Source organism: Homalodisca vitripennis, chromosome 4 (assembly GCF_021130785.1).
Source record: "Homalodisca vitripennis isolate AUS2020 chromosome 4, UT_GWSS_2.1, whole genome shotgun sequence".
Taxonomy (NCBI): Eukaryota; Metazoa; Arthropoda; class Insecta; order Hemiptera; family Cicadellidae; genus Homalodisca; species Homalodisca vitripennis.
Window position 1 is genome coordinate 132,549,736 of NC_060210.1, and position 20,953 is coordinate 132,570,688.

Here is a 20,953-nt window from a genome sequence, read left to right on the forward strand (position 1 = left end):
ACCCTTGTGAGATTGTTGTGAGAGTAAATATGAACTACAATTTTAATCTTGATTACAGAATTTTTTGCTTACAAGGCCCTTTAAATAATCGTTCACATTATATATGTTTCCTTTTGAAAATGTAGAAAATCGAATTCCGAATCTACGGATTTGTTCGAGCTGTACTTAAAAAGTCATGAATATATTTGTAAATTATTCACGGTTTGTTCTTTATTTTGCGATAACCCGTTCTCCCATAGCTACATTTTGGAAACTTTTTTTCATATTTACTACCGCATTCATCGAATATCCTGTTGAATTACATTAAGATTCGAAAAATTCGTGTTTTGTGTTAAAAAATTACAAAACTATGTGTTGTTTTTGTTCCAATATTGATTTATTTTAAACTATCGTGAGGGGACAAATACAATTTTAAACTACAGTCACAAATTAAAATTATTTCTAACCTCATATTACAAACGTATTTTGTTTACAACACCGGATGTAGCTACACAAATCATTTAGATGCTCATATAGAACTTTTATTGATAGAAAACTTTGTATTCTATTTTAAAGATATTCTTTATAGATATTAACGTGTGATATTTTATATAACAGATGGTATTTTGTTAACCAGGTAAATATTTATATAATAACATTCTTGTAATACATAACATAAATAAAGTATTTCAAAACACCGAATTTTGTTAATGATTAAATATTTAACATAGCAAAGGATATTTTTTCTACGTATATATACAGGGTGATTCATGAAGTTCTCCCCCCACTTCTACAGCACATTGTACTAGTAAAAAATAATGAAAAAAATGTTATATAAACATAGGTCCGAAAACGCTTCGTTAGCTAGTTACAGCTAGCGAAAGATTTCACCTGAATTCCTGGGTAAAGAGTAAAATAAAGCCATACTGAACTTTTGGAAAGGTTAATTAAGTAAGAAATATCGTGGATTCTTATGTATTTTTTACCTGATAAAGCTAATAAAATAGGTTTCAGAACTGTACCTGTAGTAGTTTTTGAGGGATTCAGGGTTAAATGCAAAAAATTGGGGGCACGAAACAATGTTTTTTTAAGTTTGATGTACAATAACTTTGTTAAATTGGTAATAAATACATAAAATCAACAAACATTAATTGTAGAGAATTTAATTCTGAGAAAATTGATATATTCAAAGTCTAAAAATAAAACAGAAATAAGTACCAAAAATCGATTTTATTCAGTATAATACATTACTAGTTTTAAGCAAAAATTAATCAGGTTGGGCCAACCGTACGCACCTTTTTATAATAGATGTTCGAAAATGAGGCCATCATTATCAATACATTTTGCAGCACGTTTGTGTATTGCTTTTGTTGCGTTTCTTAATTTTTCAGGACTTCCCTGTATCTGCACAGCCGAATCCATAATACGGGCAATTAATTCATCACGAGAATTCACTTTTGTCTTGTATACAATGTCTTTCATCCATCCCCAGATGCAATAATCCAATGGAGATAGATCTGGTGATCTTGGTGGCCAAGGGTGAGGCCCTCCACGACCAATCCAGTGGTCCAGGAAATTGATGATTTAAGTAAGCAGAAACGGCACGTGAAAAGTGGGGAGGTGCTCCGTCATGCTGGAAAGTACAAATTTTGTCTGAGATGTAAAGGAACATTCTCTAACAGCTGCGGCAACTCTTCTTGAAGGAAATGCAAATAGAACTCAGCATTTAGGCGTCCAGGTAATATGAAAGGTCCAATCAGCCGATTGTGCAAAAGGCCACACCAGACATTGACGCTAAATCGGTGTTGAAGGTTCTGTTCCACTACCTCATGTGGATTTTCTTCTGCCCATGAGTGTTCATTGTGCAAGTTATTGACACCATCCCGAGTGAATTGTGCCTCATCCGTAAAACAAAATACGCTTGTAGAGTTTGATTATTAATATTCAAAAAGTTGCAAAACTCCAAGCGAAGCGGACCATCCCCTAGCTGTAGATGTTGAACCTTTTGTTTATGAAACGGATAAAATTTGTTTCGATTAAGTGACCTCCACACCGTTGACTGCGAAAACTCCTATCCGCCTAGAAATACGTCGTGTACTTACACCTGGGACTGCGATGAACAGCATTAATAACAATATCATCATCAAGTTGGACAGCTCGTTCATACAAAGAGTACGAAAAGTTCCTGAAATTGTTTTGGTATCTGGAATCCTCCTATTAGGGTAACGTAATTCATATTCTTCTACAGCAGCTCTAGCATTACCATTACAGTAACCCAAAATAAAAACCATATCAGCGTATTCCTCTGATGTAAATAAGTAAGGCATTTTTTTCGCTGAATAAACAATCGAATTATAACTCACAGAAAAATTGCATTTAATAACACGATTCACAGAACCCGATCTCCTGCTGTAGCTTGCAAAACACCACTAATACACAGTTCTAACGTAACAGTACAGAATACCATTGTTGATCAGCTGTTATTCGTGCGTTACCAACTTAGAAATTAATACAACAAAAAACTACATTTCGATGATTAGTAAACAATAATGGGAAAATGTTTGCTTCATTTATTTTTCGAACATTTGATGTAAATTTTTATTTAAAAAAAAAATACAACGTAATAAAAACATGATATTTTTATTTACAAACAAATTTATTTAACAGTTAATCTTGTTTTCTCAATTTATTCTCATCATTAAGGAACAAACATTTTATTTTTGTTTTATTTTAACTGAATACCGTACGGTATTTCTTTACAGCTAGTAATGTATTATACTGAATAAAAATCGATTTTTGGTACTTATTTCTGTTTTATATTTTAGACTTTGATTATATCAATTTTCTCAGAATTAAATTCTCTACAATTAAGTTTTGTTGATTTTATGTATTTATTACCAATTTAACAAAGTTATTGTACATCAAACTTAAAAAAAAACATTGTTTCGTGCCCCAATTTTTTGCATTTAACCCTGAATCCCTCAAAAACTACTACAGGTACAATTCTGAAACCTATTTTATTAGCTTTATCAGGTTAAAATACATAAGAATCCACGATATTTCTACTTAATTAAACCTTTCCAAAAGTTCAGTATGGCTTTATTTTTACTCTTTGCCCAGGAATTCAGGCGAAATCTTTCGCTAGCTGTAACTCGCTAACGAAAGCGTTTTCGGACCTATGTTTATATAAACATTTTTTTCATTATTTTTTACTAGTACAATGTGCTGTAGAAGTGGGGGGAGAACTTCATGAATCACCCTGTATATACGGTTTACAATAGTAAACGGTTTACATCAGTACACTGTTTACATCAGTACACTGTTTACATCAGTACACTGTTTACAGCAGTACACTGTTTACAGCAGAGCACTGTTTACAGCAGTACACTGTTTACAGCAGAACACTGTTTACAGCAGTACACTGTTTACAGCAGCACATTTTTTACAGCAGTACACTGTTTACAGCAGCACATTTTTTACAGCAGAGCACTGTTTACAGCAGTACACTGTTTACAGCAGAACACTGTTTACAGCAGTACACTGTTTACAGCAGCACATTTTTTACATCAGTACACTGTTTACAGCAGTACACTGTTTACAGCAGAGCACTGTTTACAGCAGTACACTGTTTACAGCAGAACACTGTTTACAGCAGTACACTGTTTACAGCAGCACATTTTTTACATCAGTACACTGTTTACAGCAGTACACTGTTTACAGCAGAGCACTGTTTACAGCAGTACACTGTTTACAGCAGAACACTGTTTACAGCAGTACACTGTTTACAGCAGCACATTTTTTACAGCAGTACACTGTTTACAGCAGTACACTGTTTACAGCAGCACATTTTTTACAGCAGTACACTGTTTACAGCAGTACAGTTTTTACAGCAGTACACTGTTTACAGCAGTACTTGATGAAGTCGGTGCAAGGACAAAACCCGTGTTTGAGACAGAATGAAATAAAATAAATCGAACTTTTGAGATGTAACATACTTATAACCTGTAAGTTGCTTCTTTTAAGTTGTTAAAAATCAGGGTTGAATCAGTTACACGAGATGTGAATTAAATCTCCAACTACATGAAAACTGAATCTACATGATTTTGTTGGTTTCTCCCAAAACTAAAAAGATATATATTAATCATTATTTCAACCATGCACACAAAATGTACCTTTTGAAATAAAAGTTTTTATTGTTTTGCAAAATAAAATATAATTACGGATTAAGCAGGAACAAGGTTTTTTTAAACGAAGAGAAAACAAACGTTTCGTTTCTTTTTCGTAGAAAAGGCAAAAGGATTGAGAGAAAAACTCGTATTGACTTTCCAAGAATATGCAAACACAACGCAAATCTCTTTATTGGGCCAAGTTCTCTTTACAAGACAACCTCCACATTTCGCTTTCCACATTGACCTCCCAACTCCACATTGACCTCACCACAATGGCCTATCTCCGTAGCATGCAGTCAATTTTACCCTTGAGAGGACACTTTGCGTCCTTCCCGTCCTTTCACTCCTTATTACGCAGCAAAGTGGTAAGTTGGGTTCCACAATAACATTCTTAGCACCAACTTCATAAAACCATCTAAAGTTCATCGTACTCAGTTGTAATTAATACATTTAAACGCTATTACAAAACATATTGTTGTATTCGGATTTTTAATAAATTGTTAATGATAATATTATTTCAACTATGTCCTGCATGCCTTGTAATTTACAAGGTAGGAGACGTGATTTTACAAGCCAGATCACTTGTCACGAAATAGGCTTTGCTGAAGTTGCATTCAAAATTCATTTTTGAGACGTTAATCTGAGTTATAGGCTTTGCTGCCAAACCCCATGGAGGAACATTCACCATCATCAAACTCTATCTTGTCTGTATAAAAACTACCCGGCACAATGGAGTATTGAAGGATCCGAAAACTAAGTTCTAAGTGCTTTATTATATACATAAATGATGAATTAGAAGTATTGAAAAAAATTAATATTACGACTTGCTTGCTCTTCATGATGATGCTTGGTTGATGACTGATTCATCTCCAGCCAATCACTGGTAAGTAGAATGGCCTTTTGAGAGAGCTTAATACTTTTTTATAATGAGGTTTATGTATTTTTTTGTTGACTTAGTTGACAGTACATATCCAGTAAAATAAAAACGAATATATTATTTAGGTAAATTGGTTCACTCAATAAGATAGTTTACATTGTTATTCTTTCATATTTCGTTTGATTCTTTTTTAATTGTCGGTATTTTATATTACGTTTCTCTATCCAACCTTGCAATATAAAAATGTCGCCCATTACGTGAAAGATGATTAAATATTTTTATAAGATCATCAGCCACGCTGGTTTCGGTAGAGGTTGAAATAAAGTTTTATCAAAATGATTAAAAATATGAAACGGTAGTTTTATTAAGATCACATTTTTTTAGCTTGGCACACTTCAAATCGACCATTTAAGGCATAATTCGTTGTATTACTGTCAGACGAATAGATAATTGTTGTATTATTGTTAGACAACTAAATAATTGCTGTATTACTGTCAGACAATGAATAAAATGGGTTGTATGCTTATAATTCTAATTGGCTCTAGGCTCCTGGACTGGAATATTGCGCTATTAACGACTTCATACATAAAATTAAACCGTTATATTATCATATGTCACTACGGTGTATATATAAATTATCAAATAGATTTGACATATTGTAACTATTTACATACTTGCAATATGACATACAGGCTGAACAGTCTACCTATTGGAGCCATTCATTAATATTTCAAATATTGTCACTCTTTAGTATAATTATTCTACTTACACGTAATCAATCATACAATTTACTCTCTTAAGTGCCTCAGATTGTCATCTAAAGAACTGTGATAAACGATTTCACAAAAATCGATAAAAAAAATTTCATTTTTTACAGTAGAATAAACTATAATTAACTAAGTTTAAGTTTTACATTGAAAAGGATTTGTATATTCGAAATTTTAGACGTGATAAATAATACATTAATTTGATTTCACACCCTACAACCGTAACGTTTGCATTTCTTCTTTTAATTGTTTATTGAACAGCATTTTGGTTTTTCTGCAAGTTGCTGATTTTATGCCGAAAATACAAAGGAATTCTGGTGTATCAAGGAATACATCCAAGAGTAGAACGTGTCGAATTATTATACTGCGGTTCAGCGGGTTTGATACAGGAAACAAAGACTGCAGAGTGGTATTGCAATATTGTTGGTGTGCGGAGCGAAGAGGGGGGGGGAAGCAGGTGAAGCCTGGCCGGCAAAGGAACTTCACAGCCCGCCTCGCTTATTATATGGCTTTGTTCCGTGGCTTTGAGATGATTGTCAAGTGGTTGATTACATCATGCAACTATTTTCCAATATCAAACAATACAATACAATATTTAAAAATCAGTATGTCTATTGCATTCTTGTTTTTCATTTTACAGAAATATAGTCTACATATGATTTTTTTAATTACGGTTACTAGTTTCGGAACTACTACTCCATTGTCAGATCGCGTCGTCAAAACTTAAAAACTTGAATTTGTAGTTCAAAATAACTAAAGTTATACATAAGAGGAATAAAACAAAAAAAAATATGGTTGCCTGTAAAGTCGGTTTTACGGGCGAAGATTTTACGTGACAACGTCTTTTTCTCGGTAGAATATTTATTGATATGAATATTATTAAATTGCACAATAGGAACAAGGAATTGAATGAAAATAAGAATTGCACAAATTTTAACTATAGAAATATATTTTGTTTACTAAAACATTGTACATAATTTGAAATTAATTAAAATTTGTTATTGTAAATGGTAAAGTTGAATAAAACATTTACTAAAATTGGAATTTGAAATTCTTGCTAAACACAGTTAAATTCTAACTCCGCGCGTGGTGATTGGTCGGTTTAGTTCGTTTGTTTGGGCGCACTGTTATGACAGGTTAGAGGTTATAATTTGTTATTTTAAATGTTTGACTAGCAATACGCGCTGTTTCTTCTCAATCGACTGAATTACGATTGATTGCAGAGTGATTTAAAACTAATAATTTACTTAACACTATCAACATTTGTCAATAGTATGACATAACCTATAAACTCAGTTTCTCAACTTTTGTGTCAATCTAACAATTAATCAATCAATCATAGTTTACGATAATGAAATATCAGTGTACAATTATTTACCTTTATTGTTGTAGTTGTTGTAAATGACGAATCTAAGCACTTCACATTTTCACGAATAAACATAGTTATCTGCTTTATCCCGTGCGGCGGACCCACTGGACGGGCATCGTAACGTTACCGGGCGTTACACTTTTTCATGAGTGACTCCGAGCCGCAACCTAATTTAAGACGTTGTCACGTCAAAAATACGCACGAGACCAACAAAAAATGAAGAAATACGAAGTATAGTTTGATTCTCGTGTACGGCAGGCTTTAGATGGGTATTGACTGAAGAGGAGGCACAATTTTATATTAATATACCTTACATATAAAAACTTTACAGTGGATTATTTTGTGACTGCAGGTTCTTATTAGACATATAAATAAACTAGAGCAATACCATTAATTTGCGAGTTCAATATATTATTTAAGAAAAGTGTAAGTTTTGAGAATAAAAAGTGATTTAACTGTCAGCAGATATGTTTTTTTTTAAAATAAATTATATTAAACTTACCACGCGATAAAAATTAATATTATACAGGACATCCATTCCTGTATCAACATTCATCGTATGATTTGACAGCTAAAAATAAATAATAAATATCATAAACATTATACTTGCATATTTTTTTAGTTTGCTGTTTAGTCGATCTGTTTCGATTTCAAAATTTCAAAACGAACTAACTGTTTTATCCCATTCATACCTTAAAAAAAGAAAGTTTCGGAAAAATATCATCTCAGGTTCTCAAGTTGCAAAATTACGGCCATAAATATTTTCGAATTCTAATAGCTCATAAACAGGAGATTTTATGAAAATAGTAAAATACTGGACACTTGTAGATGAACAATTTCACACCAATGTTGTTTCGGCTGATAATAAAGGAACAAATGTTTTACTGAGGGCCATCCCTCACTAACACACTCTAATCGGTTTATAAATGTTTAACTTCTAATTAATAATCAGCTCATTATTACATTTAACAGTTGAAATCACTAGTTAATCATTGCCATTTTAACAGTTGACATTTTTTGCATTCATTGTATGTTGTTTTGGCGACCTGCTCTTTGAATTTAGTTGTTTATATATTTCAACCAACTGCCACTCATTGGTTATACAAATTATTTAGTTTGGACATTTTTATTATTATTTTCTTACTTTACATGGATTCAAAAACAATTAGCTGGTAGTTTTAGCAGTTCATCCTAAATAATAGTATAAACAATAATAAATGAGTTAATCCTTACGTATATGCTAGGAAGGGTCGAAAAAATAAACTTTTTTTCAAATTCAAAATAGAATGGGCCTCAAAAGTGGCATATTGTTACGTAGATTAGCGTAAAAAATCGTATTACACGACTTCAGGTTGCGCATTGGGCCTGAAATTCAACCAAGGTACAAATTTGGCATTTTAATATATACTTTTAAAATTTATTTTATGATTTTATAACGTAACTTACAATAAATAATACTGTAACATGTTAATTATAAAAATACCACAAATATATTTCTTTTATTAGCAAATAAATTGTAAATTTGTAGAAAATTTCAAAGTTTTGTAGACCAAATCTATAGTTTTGATTAAGTAAAATAATTTTTAATATTACATAAAATTATTTTAAAAATAGCGTCATTCTCAGTCGTCACTTATGAGGCTAAAATTACCTGCAACAGCTTTAGTTAACGATCGATTTGGTGTTTGTGATAGAACCACATCAGCTATTGCCTCGAGTGTAATTTAATATTTAGGATATATTAAAGAAGGATATATTGCACTAGTTGCTAAAAATAAGATTAGATACGGAAAGAAAAATGTAGAAAGCACTTCAGGATGTTAAAGAAGATGATCCTGCGAAAGCAATTTATTTTGATGCGCGAAAAGATATACAATAATTCAAGAAAACTTCGGATAAAAAATGTATCGTAATGGTTAAATAGGAACATATTATTACTATACATGACCCTGGTGAATGCTATATTGAGCACGTAACACAATGAAATGGAACGGTCTAATTTGAATGAAGTAATAGCTATAGGGTGTAAAGGTACATTCGAAATATCTTTCAGACATTTTATGGAACATTTGGATAGTGCTACTGCAGGCCTATTTCACTGGAACGAAATACCTTTCAGACATTTGATGAAACATTTTGATAGTGCTACTGAAGGCCTACTTCCCTGAAACGAAATACCTTTCAGATATTTGATGGAACATTTGGATAGTGCTACTGCAGGCCCTTCATAATTTTCTGGTGTTGTTGGAAAGCAACTAACAAACTGTGAGAAACTATCAATAGTTTGTTTTGAAGCGATCACATCCTAAGAAATATTTTATCACTATGACGATCTAAGTAAAGAAGACCAGAGATATTTGTTGGGTATTGTACAGGAATACAGAAAGGAAAATGTAGCTGTGATCATGCACTAAAATACCCAAATCCATGAGCCATTCACGATGGTTGACATTTTTAACAAATCCTCCGACTATATGTCTACACAGCCAGTCCATCTGAAGAATTAATAACACTTGCTCGGTATAGGGCAAAAACATACGTTACTGTTTGGTTCAATTACAAGAAAGATACATCTGCCCAAATTGGCACTAAACGCATTTTTAAAGTTGTGCAGACATCAAGATTTTTGATTGAAGATCTAATGATATTTGACCCTGTGATTGAGAGAAATGCTGTTTTTGCTCATTCTGATAACATGGTGGCTTTGTCAGTAGATGAAAGATTACACATAAAACAGTTTGCCCATAGAAGAATTCTTAATGTTATAACTCTTTTTTTAAAGCGTAAGACTGAGAGAACATTTCTTACACCTTCTTCGTTTTAATACTTCAGACTACATCGATTTGACTGACTGTTCGTCGTGCAAGCTAAGCTTCCCGTCTGCTATAAAAAATACCATATGACATTTTATTATTTCTTTCGGAAAAAGTCTTAACTGAGTATTATTGATTGAAACACTGTCACACTCAAGCTTGGAGAGATGTGTGTGACCGAGTCTTCTGAGAAACTTTGTGGCCATGGGGACAGGGATAGGTTTATTAGGACAACTTTACTCTCTGGGACGAAATGCATGTTTAATCACAAACAACATTTCCAAATGATGTCTTGGATTTAAAAAAAATACTAAAATGTATTATCTTCTAAATACTGTTCTATATTCATGGAATGTATTATTTGTTATCAACCTGGGAATAATTTATTTTAAAACGCACTAGTAAAAGGGTTTTTTTATATAACAAAAGTTAAAGATTTTGTTGAGATTTTCTCTAAATTTACAATTTATTTTCTAATAAATAAAAGTTGAAAACAGTGTTCTTGTTATTTTATGATCAAAATGTTACAACAGTATTACTTCAGTGTTAATTACTTTAAAAAATAAAATAATTTTTTGAAATATATCTTCAAAAGTTAATATTAGTTTTTTTTTAAATTTGAGGTCCGAGACGCGTCTTAAAGATGTTATATATGATTAAAAAATTATTATCCGTATTCTATGAACAAATACGCAAATTCTAAGAAATTTACGTTTATAAATTCAACAATTTGAATTTTTGTACCACCCTAAAACATATATACCACCCAGAATATTCAGCAGATCAAGTAGTTAGTTAACATATTGTTGTACTAGTAGAGAGTCGATACTGACCCCGTCGACTTATACGGGTTAATTGTCCTAACAGTTTTGGTTAAAATCTGTTAATGGAAGATGGTTAAAAGGTCCGTTAAAGCCCGGTATGTGCAGTTACATACAAACCTGTTCTATGGCATATTTAAATACAAAAACATTAAGTGTAATAAATATATAAAATTTCATTCATTATTAGTATTGCAAGTATTATTAAAAAACATATTAATCCAGAAACTTTCTATCTGGTTATAAATATCTCTGAATAAATTCCCAATTTTTCTTTAAAAAACATGTCAAAAATGATAAAAACACTACATTTTCCCCTAAAAACTTTGAAGGAGGTGTCTTGTGGGTAAAGAGGAAACTTTTTAAAATTCCATGTAAATCATTTCGATGGTTCTAAATTATTTAATGTTTAATACAAAAAAATTTTTATATTTGGTGTTTAAAATACATTTGGTATACTATCTTAAATAGTGAATTGGAAAATAATTATTTTTTAAATATTAATAAAATAAGTTTTTATTAAGAATTAAATAATTTATTAACATGCATGGAATAAACCGTAAGAAAATCGTCTTTACAAGTCAACCTGTGACCTGTTTTTTCATTGAACTGAGAAAAATGTGAAAATGGGTAAAAACGTCCTAAGCAATTTAAGAAATTACTAAAAGTTGAAAAATAGAGAATCTAAAGAATTAACGTAGTGAAGAAGAAAGATTAGGAATTATTTATTATTGAACAACGTTTAAGATAACAATAAGAAGAAATATTGTCCATAGCAAAGTATATACTTAAATAAGAAACAGTTCTTCGCATATTAAATTATTAAAAGTTCTTTGGAAGCGAAATTAGAATTAGAAATTAATAAATTAAAAAAGTGTGTCGAATAAGAAAAAATCGTACAAAATGGTACCGTTTTCTTATTTTTGAGGGAGGTTTCCTAACTTGGGCTAACACACGTGACATTGATAAACAAGTTCAGAATATTTCTTATGAATACGTTGTCATTTTTTAATGTGTAATATACACAGTCACTAAAATTTTTCGACTGTATATCTCAAAAATATAGGATTTTTAGATATATTTTAAAGGTAAAAAGGCACAACACACTTAGGTAATGACATTGCTTTAAAAATAGTATATCTTTAATTTCGCCTGATAGCGATAAAGATAGAAACAAAACTGGAGTTTTCGACAAGGTGTTTTTAGCCTCACTGAGAATATAATGTGTAATGGAAGTAATTTCTTATACAATAAAAGTAGTAGTAAATGAAGTCCGGCGTGACAGCAAGTGCCGCTGGCGTCTGACCGCCAAGCCTGTTGCCAATAACACATGCTCTCTGGAGCGTCGGGTATCGGTCGGCCTCGCACTCTGTTGCTGAGATTAAAAGTAAATCAGGTGGAAGACTCTTAACGCCTTTTCCAACCTTCATCTGCTCAGCTTCGGGGTTTACACGTTTACGGTTTATTTTCTCAGTAAAATAAGACTAGGCTTTTTGTCAACAGAACACTTACACTACTGAAAACCAATTGTTTTTATCGCGATTCATTGAAACTTAAAAGGATAATAAGGTTACGGAAATTTTTTATCGTTATAATACGACGTTTCGAGGATTGAAATCTATCCTCTTTATCAGGTGAAAAGTAGTTAGTACATTAAAAAACAAAAAAGTAGGTCAAACATACCTTCTGCTTGCAGTACGTACACTGGACCCCACCTACACTTTTTCACGACTAAACCGGGAGGGATGTGTATGTTTTGTCGACTGAGCGAGCGTTCCTCTATTAAGTATTAGCTTGTACCTATATTCTTAAACAATAATTTTCTAAAACAATTAAACCAAGCTGATTAGGTTAGTAATAAAACAAGAGTAGTTAAATCAACAATGCAAGAGCCGAAAGCCAATTTCCACTGTACAAGCAGACAACTTGGCGTTTTTAGAAATCGATACAAGACTTTTTATAAGAAAGAAATTAATCGTCCATCATGATAGTGTCATTGATGGTTGAAATGGGAAGACATCAACAGGATTAAAAAAAAATGAAACGATATTTATTTCTCAGATTATATTATTCCTAGCTTGAAACACATAAAGCTAACCAACCAGCAGATACGTAAATAAATGTTGTACCAGCATCAGCTATCCATGTACACATCCTTAAAGTGGCAACTTACAGTCTATTTGCCTAGTTATCTTACAATAATAAAACTGATATTTTGTGTCTGACAGTTTTAAATGTATCAAGGTACTCTGAAAAATACTGTGTCATATTGTCGATCATCTTGATAACTTTCCATTTTACGTAAACTAGCACGTCTAAGAATCGATTTCTTTCTTAGGGAAACTTCCTCGATCGATTACAAAAATACAAGTCTTATGCAGTTCTATTGGTTCTCAAATTCTTTTCTAAAAGTAATAATTCAAACTTATTCCGTTTTTATTCACGCACCGTACTACACTGAATAAAAAATTATCTAAATATTTAAAAATAGAAAATATTTATTGTGAATGAACTAAAGCAATTTGATTACATGTTATACACTTTTAATGAAACTTTGAACTAATATTATTTATGACTATTAAGTCCGTCAAATATATAATAATGCAAATACCAGTAATATCAACAAATATTTCTCTAACATTGTGGTAGAAATGGTGATGAGAAAATATTTCTACATTTGTATGCTAATAATGTAACAAAGATGTACTCTCAAGTATATGTTCTAGTTTAAAATGTGTACTCCACCCTTCTCTACCCCCTTTCCACCCTTGACTGTTATATAGATTACGCCGTGCAGCAGCTAAACATTGCTTCTGCGCTAATTAGAAGTGACGTCACTTCGCATCGTCTTAGGAAAGTTATACTGGCTTACAGCGGCGAGTCACTGACGTAATCGGCTTGGTTTGAATCATTAATTCTACATCAAACAACATCAACTTAATGTTATTATCTGCTTTAGGTAATTATGGTTTAAGAATATACAGTACAAGTAATACTTATAGACGAATGCTTAGTCAACACAAATTAAATAACCCTTCCGACTCAGTCAGAAGAAAGGTAAATGACACTCAAAGTAGAAACCTCAAACTGAAGACCCATTGTTCTTTGCGTTATAATGCATAACAACTTATGTGCAACCATTTGTTTTCCAAACTGCGAATATCCTCCATCTTTAAACCGTAAGAGATATCGAAAAAAGTAAAAGATTAAAAGTTGTTTATAATTACGTAGTATACGTAAAAAGTATCGAGTTTAATGGTAGGAATTATTTAAGTTAAAAACTTCTGCTCGAATATAAATGGCCGCCATCTTGAAACATTGCATTTGTTTAGACTGATTGACGAACTATTCCAAGATATGTGCAATTATTGCTTTTATAAAAAGTTAAGCACTTATCGTGTTCACAAGCTCGTCTTATGGTATATAAGCACATACATACGCACGTAAGAAAGCACGCACGCACACAAATCTATATTCAGATTGTGGTGATTTTGAAGTCATGATCGGAGAAAATCCAAAGCATCTCCCGGAAATTCTATCATTTGGCCGACTGAAATCGGTAGATTGTTATGAAAACTACCCACAACTATTGAGAATGGTGTAAATAATTAAAACTGGCTGGCTGGCATGCACCATACTCTTTCAGAGTCTATTTTATATTTCAAATAACATTCATGGCCGATAGATCCTTCTTAAAATTGTGTCGTTGTTAGCCTGTCAGTCCGTATGTCTGTTCTTCTGTAGGTTGAAAAGTTCTAGAGACAGAAAGTTATTTGAATTATTTGGGATCAAAAGGTCAAATGGCACCAAAGTATCAGTCAGTTTCATTAGAAGCTTCATCAGTACACACAACCACCACTACCAGTCAGTCTCATAACATTCGCGATCTTATCATGGGCACAACCTTAAATTTTCCACACTTAATAAACATGAAAAATAATGTTACGAGCTATCATTAATCAAGTTCCACTAATATCCGGTAATGGAAGTTATGACTTTCAATTTCGGGTCTATCGATACTGCGTTGTATCTGGCATTAGTTATGACATTCTGTGTTTGTATATGCACGTTGTAGGAACAATTATAATAAGTAATTGCAACTTGGAAGATATTTATAAATAAACAGTTGTCCACAAATAATACAAAGTTTGTAAATAATAATTAAAGAAAAAACCTGCTTGTAAGTACCTCCAATATTGTATAGATCAATTGGGTTTCCAAATCAGAGTTATTCAAGAATACATAAGGAATTGTAAGCCTATTCACGCAATGATGCCTCAATTATATATGATTATTAAATATGTCCGTGCAACCAAAACAACTTTACTGTCAAACAAGGCCTGTTGTGCAGGGAACGAAATCAATCCTGTAATGGCGGTCTGGACGGAACAACTAGCTGCAGCTGCAAGAGGACAGAAGCACGGCTAACGAGGATGTCCGGTTGACAATTGGATGGACACTGGTGCGTCACTGCGACTGTCCGGGCTGCAGTCTTGGTGCGATACGACCATCGTTACGATTATCGTTAGTGAACTACATCCGTGCTATTACGGACCCTACATGCCCTTCTTGAAATCGTGTAGTCGTCTGTCCGACGGTACGCCTGACCGTCTGTGAGTTAATTACTTGGTAGAAAGGTTCCTGTGGTAACTCTTTGATATAAAGGTCCTAGAGACTAGGAAGTACATACGTTCCTCTTGCATCCAAAGGAAGAATTCAACTGATTTTCGCGTCTAGAGGTCAAAGGGTAGTCTATCCGTATGTCGATCAGTCGGCATGTCAATCTGTGTGGTAACTCTAGGATATAAAGGTCCTAGAGACAAGGAAGGATATACGTTCCTCTTGCTCCAAGGAAGAATACAACTGATTTTGGAGTCTAGAGGTCAAAGGGTAGTCTATCCGTATGTCGATCAGTCGGCATGTCAATCTGTGTGGTAACTCTTTGATATACAGGTCCTAGAGACAAGGAAGGATATACGTTCCTCTTGCTTCAAGGAAGAATTCAACTGATTTTGGAGTCTAGAGGTCAAAGGGTAGTCTATCCGTATGTCGATCAGTCGGCATGTCAATCTGTGTGGTAACTCTTAGATATACAGGTCCTAGAGACAAGGAAGGATATACGTTCCTCTTGCTTCAAGGAAGAATTCAACTGATTTTGGCGTCTAGAGGTCAAATGGTAGTCTATCGGTATGTCGATCAGTCGGCATGTCAATCTGTGTGGTAACTATTTGATATAAAGTTTCTAGAGACTATGAAGGACATAGGTTCAGCTTGCTCCAAGGAAGAACTCAACTGATTTTGGCGTCTAGAGGTCAAAGGGTAGTCTATCCGTATGTCGATCAGTCGGCATGTCAATCTGTGTGGTAAATATTTGATATAAAGGTTCTAGAGACTATGAAGGACATAGGTTTAGCTTGCTCCAAGGAAGAACTTAACTGATTTTGCGGTCAAGAGATGTAAGCACAGTCCGTCCATCTTTTGATGAATGTCAATCTGTGCAGTAACCTTTTAGTTCTATTCTATTATTTGATAAGCGCAACATTCATATGGTTTTAAGGACATTACTTTACGTGAGCGTTGTGAGGTAATCACTAGACTATGGGAAACCCAGCAAAGGAGCTCGTATTATTGCAGGGATGTTAATAAATCCAGCATCCTAAAAAAATTAACACTCTAAATCAGAGGTTCCCAAACTTTTTTGGCCCCACGGTTCCATTGAGTACAGACATGGCTTTGCGGCGCACCTAGTATAATTTATCCGTTTTGCATTGCACTTACATTACAATAATAAAATTTTTAGTATAAAAATTTAATAGTTATTTGTTATTATACTTTACGTAGCATTGTTAATAAGATTGTTATTACTTTTTTAACAACACACCAGGTTTACCTTGTTTCTTACAACGGTGAAAAACATCATTAAACACACAAAAGTCGGATTGTACTTGATTTATTGCAAAAAATGTAATAATAATAACTTAAAACAACCATAAGAAAAACACGACTCCCTTTATAAGAAAATTCTATATTAGAAATGAAATGCTAACTTGAAAAATATTATACATAAAAAACAAAGTCCATAAGTTTCTGTTTTAATGGGACGGATGCGCTTGTTTGTCTTTTTATAAGCTCATTGTACCTGGGGTGTAAATTTTGATATAGCAACCCGAATTTCCTTTTCAATGTTAATCTTTGCTCTATACTTGGATTTTATCACTGCGGAAAAACCACACTCGCAAAGGTAAGAACTTGCAAATGGAATAACTGCACGCAAAGCCTTTTTGCTCAACAGCGGAAATTCGTTTTTTAATACCATTTCAAAACTCAAACAGGGATTGGGACTGAAATTAAATTTTGATTTCAAAGACAAGTCCGTTGAAAATGTCAATTAGCTGTTCTGCTTCTTCATTGCTGAAGTTTTCAGGTATTTCAGTTGAAAAGGGTCGTTTACCCACTGCTGCGCTTTGATTTCATCTTTGGCAGGTAGTCTTCAAAATAACTTTGTACTCTAGACAAGTGCTGAGTCAACATTGTTTTCATTTCTTCTTTCAGAGTAAGATCGTTTTTCTTTAAGAAACTGATTCAAAGTTGAAAACATCGAACAATCTCCATTCTTCAAACTTTTTTCCCAAAGCATAAGTTTCTTCTTGAATGCTTCAACTTTACTGGTCAATTGAAAAATATCCGTATTGTTCCCCTGCAAAGACTTATTAAGAATGTTCAAACGTTCAAAAATATCTGTCAGGAACGCCAGTTTTAAGGAGAAAACTTTCATCAATAAACATATCAGCAAGAGCATTATTGTCTTCACTCAGAAAAATGTGAATTTCTTGCCTCAGTTCAAACAATCTTAGCAGAGAATTGCCCAGAGATAGCCATCGAGCACTGCTATAGTAACAAAAGCGACGAGTGTTGAGCGCCTGTGTCATCACATAGTTTAGAAAAAAACCGGGCTTTTATTGGTCTTGTTTTGATAAAATTTATTACTTGGATCACGGTTTTTATAACTGCACTTAACTCTGAACTGAACTTTGCTGCTGCCAGTGCTTCTCGGTGTATAATACAGTGTGTCCAAACAGCGTTTGGGGCTTTTTCCCGAATGCGAGATTGCAGTCCTTGGTAGTGGCCTGACATTGACCGCCTCCATCAGTACACTCCCCAACACAGTCTTCCCAGTTAATATCATTCTCCGCCATAAAATTGTTAACAATATCAAGCAACTCTTTACCAGAGGTGCCTCCTTCAATTTCCTTACAAAACTTCTATCAACTGGTTTTCATTCACATACCTAACGTAGCAAATTAAATTAGCGTCATTGTGACCTGTCAGTAGCCTCGTCTAATTGAATTCCGAACTCTTTACCTCTCAAACTATTTATAAGCTGGTTTTTAATGTCCTCAGATATGTCATCAATCCTCCTGCCTATTGTATTGTTTGACAGAGGAATTTTAAGAAGCAGCTTCCCTGCATCCTCGCCAATCATTATCTTAGCCATGTCAATGGCAGCTGGTAAAATAAGCTCTTCCGCAATTGTGTGAGGCTTTTTGCATTTTTCAATGTGATATGCCACTTTGAATGAAGCTAAAAGTGCATCGCTGTTTAGCTTTGGAATATTTAGAAAAAGAAGACTTTTGTTTTACTGCCTCAGTTTCCTTTCTTATAAAGAACTCTCTTGGTTTCCCTATAAAATTTGAGTGGACAGTTTCTAAATGCCGTTTTAGTTTACTAGGCAGCATAGATTCGACTGATAAAACCTTCATGCAAACAACACATTGCGGGCGCTCTTCATTATTAATTTTAATACAAGAAAAAACCAAAATCTAAATACTTATCGTCATATTTTCTGTATTTTGGTTTACGGCTTCCCTCAGCTGCCTCGGCATCGCTCTTTGCAGAAGTTGACGCGGAATCACTACTTTGTTTTACTTCCTTGTTCAGTTTTATTTGAAGATAAGAATCTTTTCATTTTAAAGAACAATATAATAAACCAACACTAAATAAATAAATTGAACAAAACTACAACTTCACTACTTTGATTATTTACTTCACTTGTGCGACTGTCACACTGTGTAAACATAAACTCGCAACTTAAATCTAAAAAACATAACCTCAACAGAAGCTAGACTGCAAGTAGTAGTAGCAGACTGTCCGCCGGGAACGTAAAACGACGATTTCCGAAAATTACACGAAGGTAGTTCCGTTGCCTAGCAACGAGTTCCAAGAACAGAATGACGTACCGAGATGCAAAGCTCTGTTGTCTGACCTTGCCTAGTTGTTTTTCTTTGATAAACAACGGCGGCGCACCTAGCACTAGCTGGCGGCGCCCCGCGGCGCCGCGGCGCACACTTTGGGAAACTCTGCTCTAAATCATTGCATGAATGCGACAATCTAAGACATACCTAAACTAATGTGATCTAAGCATTATGCATTAAGGAAATTACGCATAATGATTCTACAAATTAAGAAATTAACATTAACAGGTCCTGCTTATGGCCAAAGAGACTTGTTGTCTTGTTCTGTAACCAGTAACCAGAGAGATTAGTAAATATACGTGGAGCATACAGGAGCCAAGATTTTTAGGATCCTTAATAGTAATGCCAAAGAATGATTTGGTTCAACGATTTGGGTACTTGAAATCAGTGTATTATCATCTAGCATTTTGAGATCCGCATAAAGGGGTTATATCAAAGAGTCACCACACAGATTGAAATGCCAACGTATCCGCATAAAGATCCTGAGATACGTAAAAACTGTTGTCAGGGCTTGAGTTTGAATACGACATCGAGAGGAAGAAACCAATAATGAGAAACATTTAAATAATGGAAATCAGGATTAAAGTCTGTCGAAGGAACTGTCTGCATAAAAGATTTGGAGACATATTTACAAATTTCAAAATTCCATAAAATATGGTACTGTTGAACAAAGATTATGTATATATATATATTCATCAACCGGCATTCTAATGAAACATATTAAAAAAATGTCCAAAATGCGTTATTTTTATTAGCTAGACTTTTATAAACTGGTTATTTGATAGGTAATTAACATCCGTGCAATTGGACAGGTGTCAATATTTGATGAAACCACGCGCGTACAGTTACAACGTTACAGTGAAGAGAGGTATTGACAGCTGTTGATGAATAAATATTCAGTAAATAAATTATATTGACTCTTAGATTATTGTTATTACCTACTTTAATTCATTACAACCCTAAAAATAGTAATATCACATCAGTACCATTGTATTTACCGTCGTTTAATTAATAAGACTTCAAAAAATGATTACCTGAGTTTATTTTTGTAATAAAATTGAATATGGACTATCACAAAATTCACTAAATAATGTAAATATAAAAGGGTATTTTAACTAATACAGACATTTACATGTTAACATTCACTTTTTATGAGGTAAATTCTGTCCCAAAAGTTGTTAACATACTTATAGAATGAGCGAAATTCAAGAAAAATGTTTAGAATTCTCTATAGCAAATAGGCTTGTGAATCGAATTTTGAAAAATATTTATTGTGAGATAACCTCAGTTCAAAGCATTATTTTGTTTTTGTGGGTATGTAAATTGTAAATTTAAATAAAGGAAACTAATAAAATGTTACATTTACTTAATTAATTAGTAATGAATAAAATAATTTATATTTCATAATTTTTCTTCAGAATGAAATAAAAAATGGAATGTTTTTTTTTCAACTTTTTCAACAAATGAATATATTTTTGTTTCTTAACAACGACATCGAATTAAATTACTTTTATTAACAGATTGGTTGAAATAATGAACAGGTCCTGTTTGGGTGTGAAAGGGTGGTAAACCCTTGTACACGTATCTCCAAAAAAATCTAGTGATGTCATTCAGAGTTATTCATGAATGGAGAGCCATCAGGTGATCATGCGTGAACAGGCCGATTGATGGAGCACGTAACAGGCTACAATTATCCCTGTAAGCACTGTGATGACCCACGGTAGCAATCCTGCAATGTTCTGCAGCCAGTAATCCCCCAGGGTAATCTCGTTATAGGCCTGTACCACCGCACCATTCGGAACAAAAAGAGAGGCTGATCCTTTACATTTAGTTTCATTTCGACTTTCACAGGGCATTCACACTGGAGCCACAAATTATTCATCTCGTACAAAGGTTAAAAAATTAA

General features: G+C 33.3%; 1 protein-coding gene across 2 annotated transcripts in view; it reads right to left on the reverse strand.

Annotated features, from left to right (window-relative positions):
* Positions 1–20,953, reverse strand: part of LOC124360185 (high affinity cGMP-specific 3',5'-cyclic phosphodiesterase 9A) — a 641,497-nt gene that overhangs the window by 241,543 nt on the left and 379,001 nt on the right. The gene's annotated exons all lie outside the window — the stretch shown is intronic.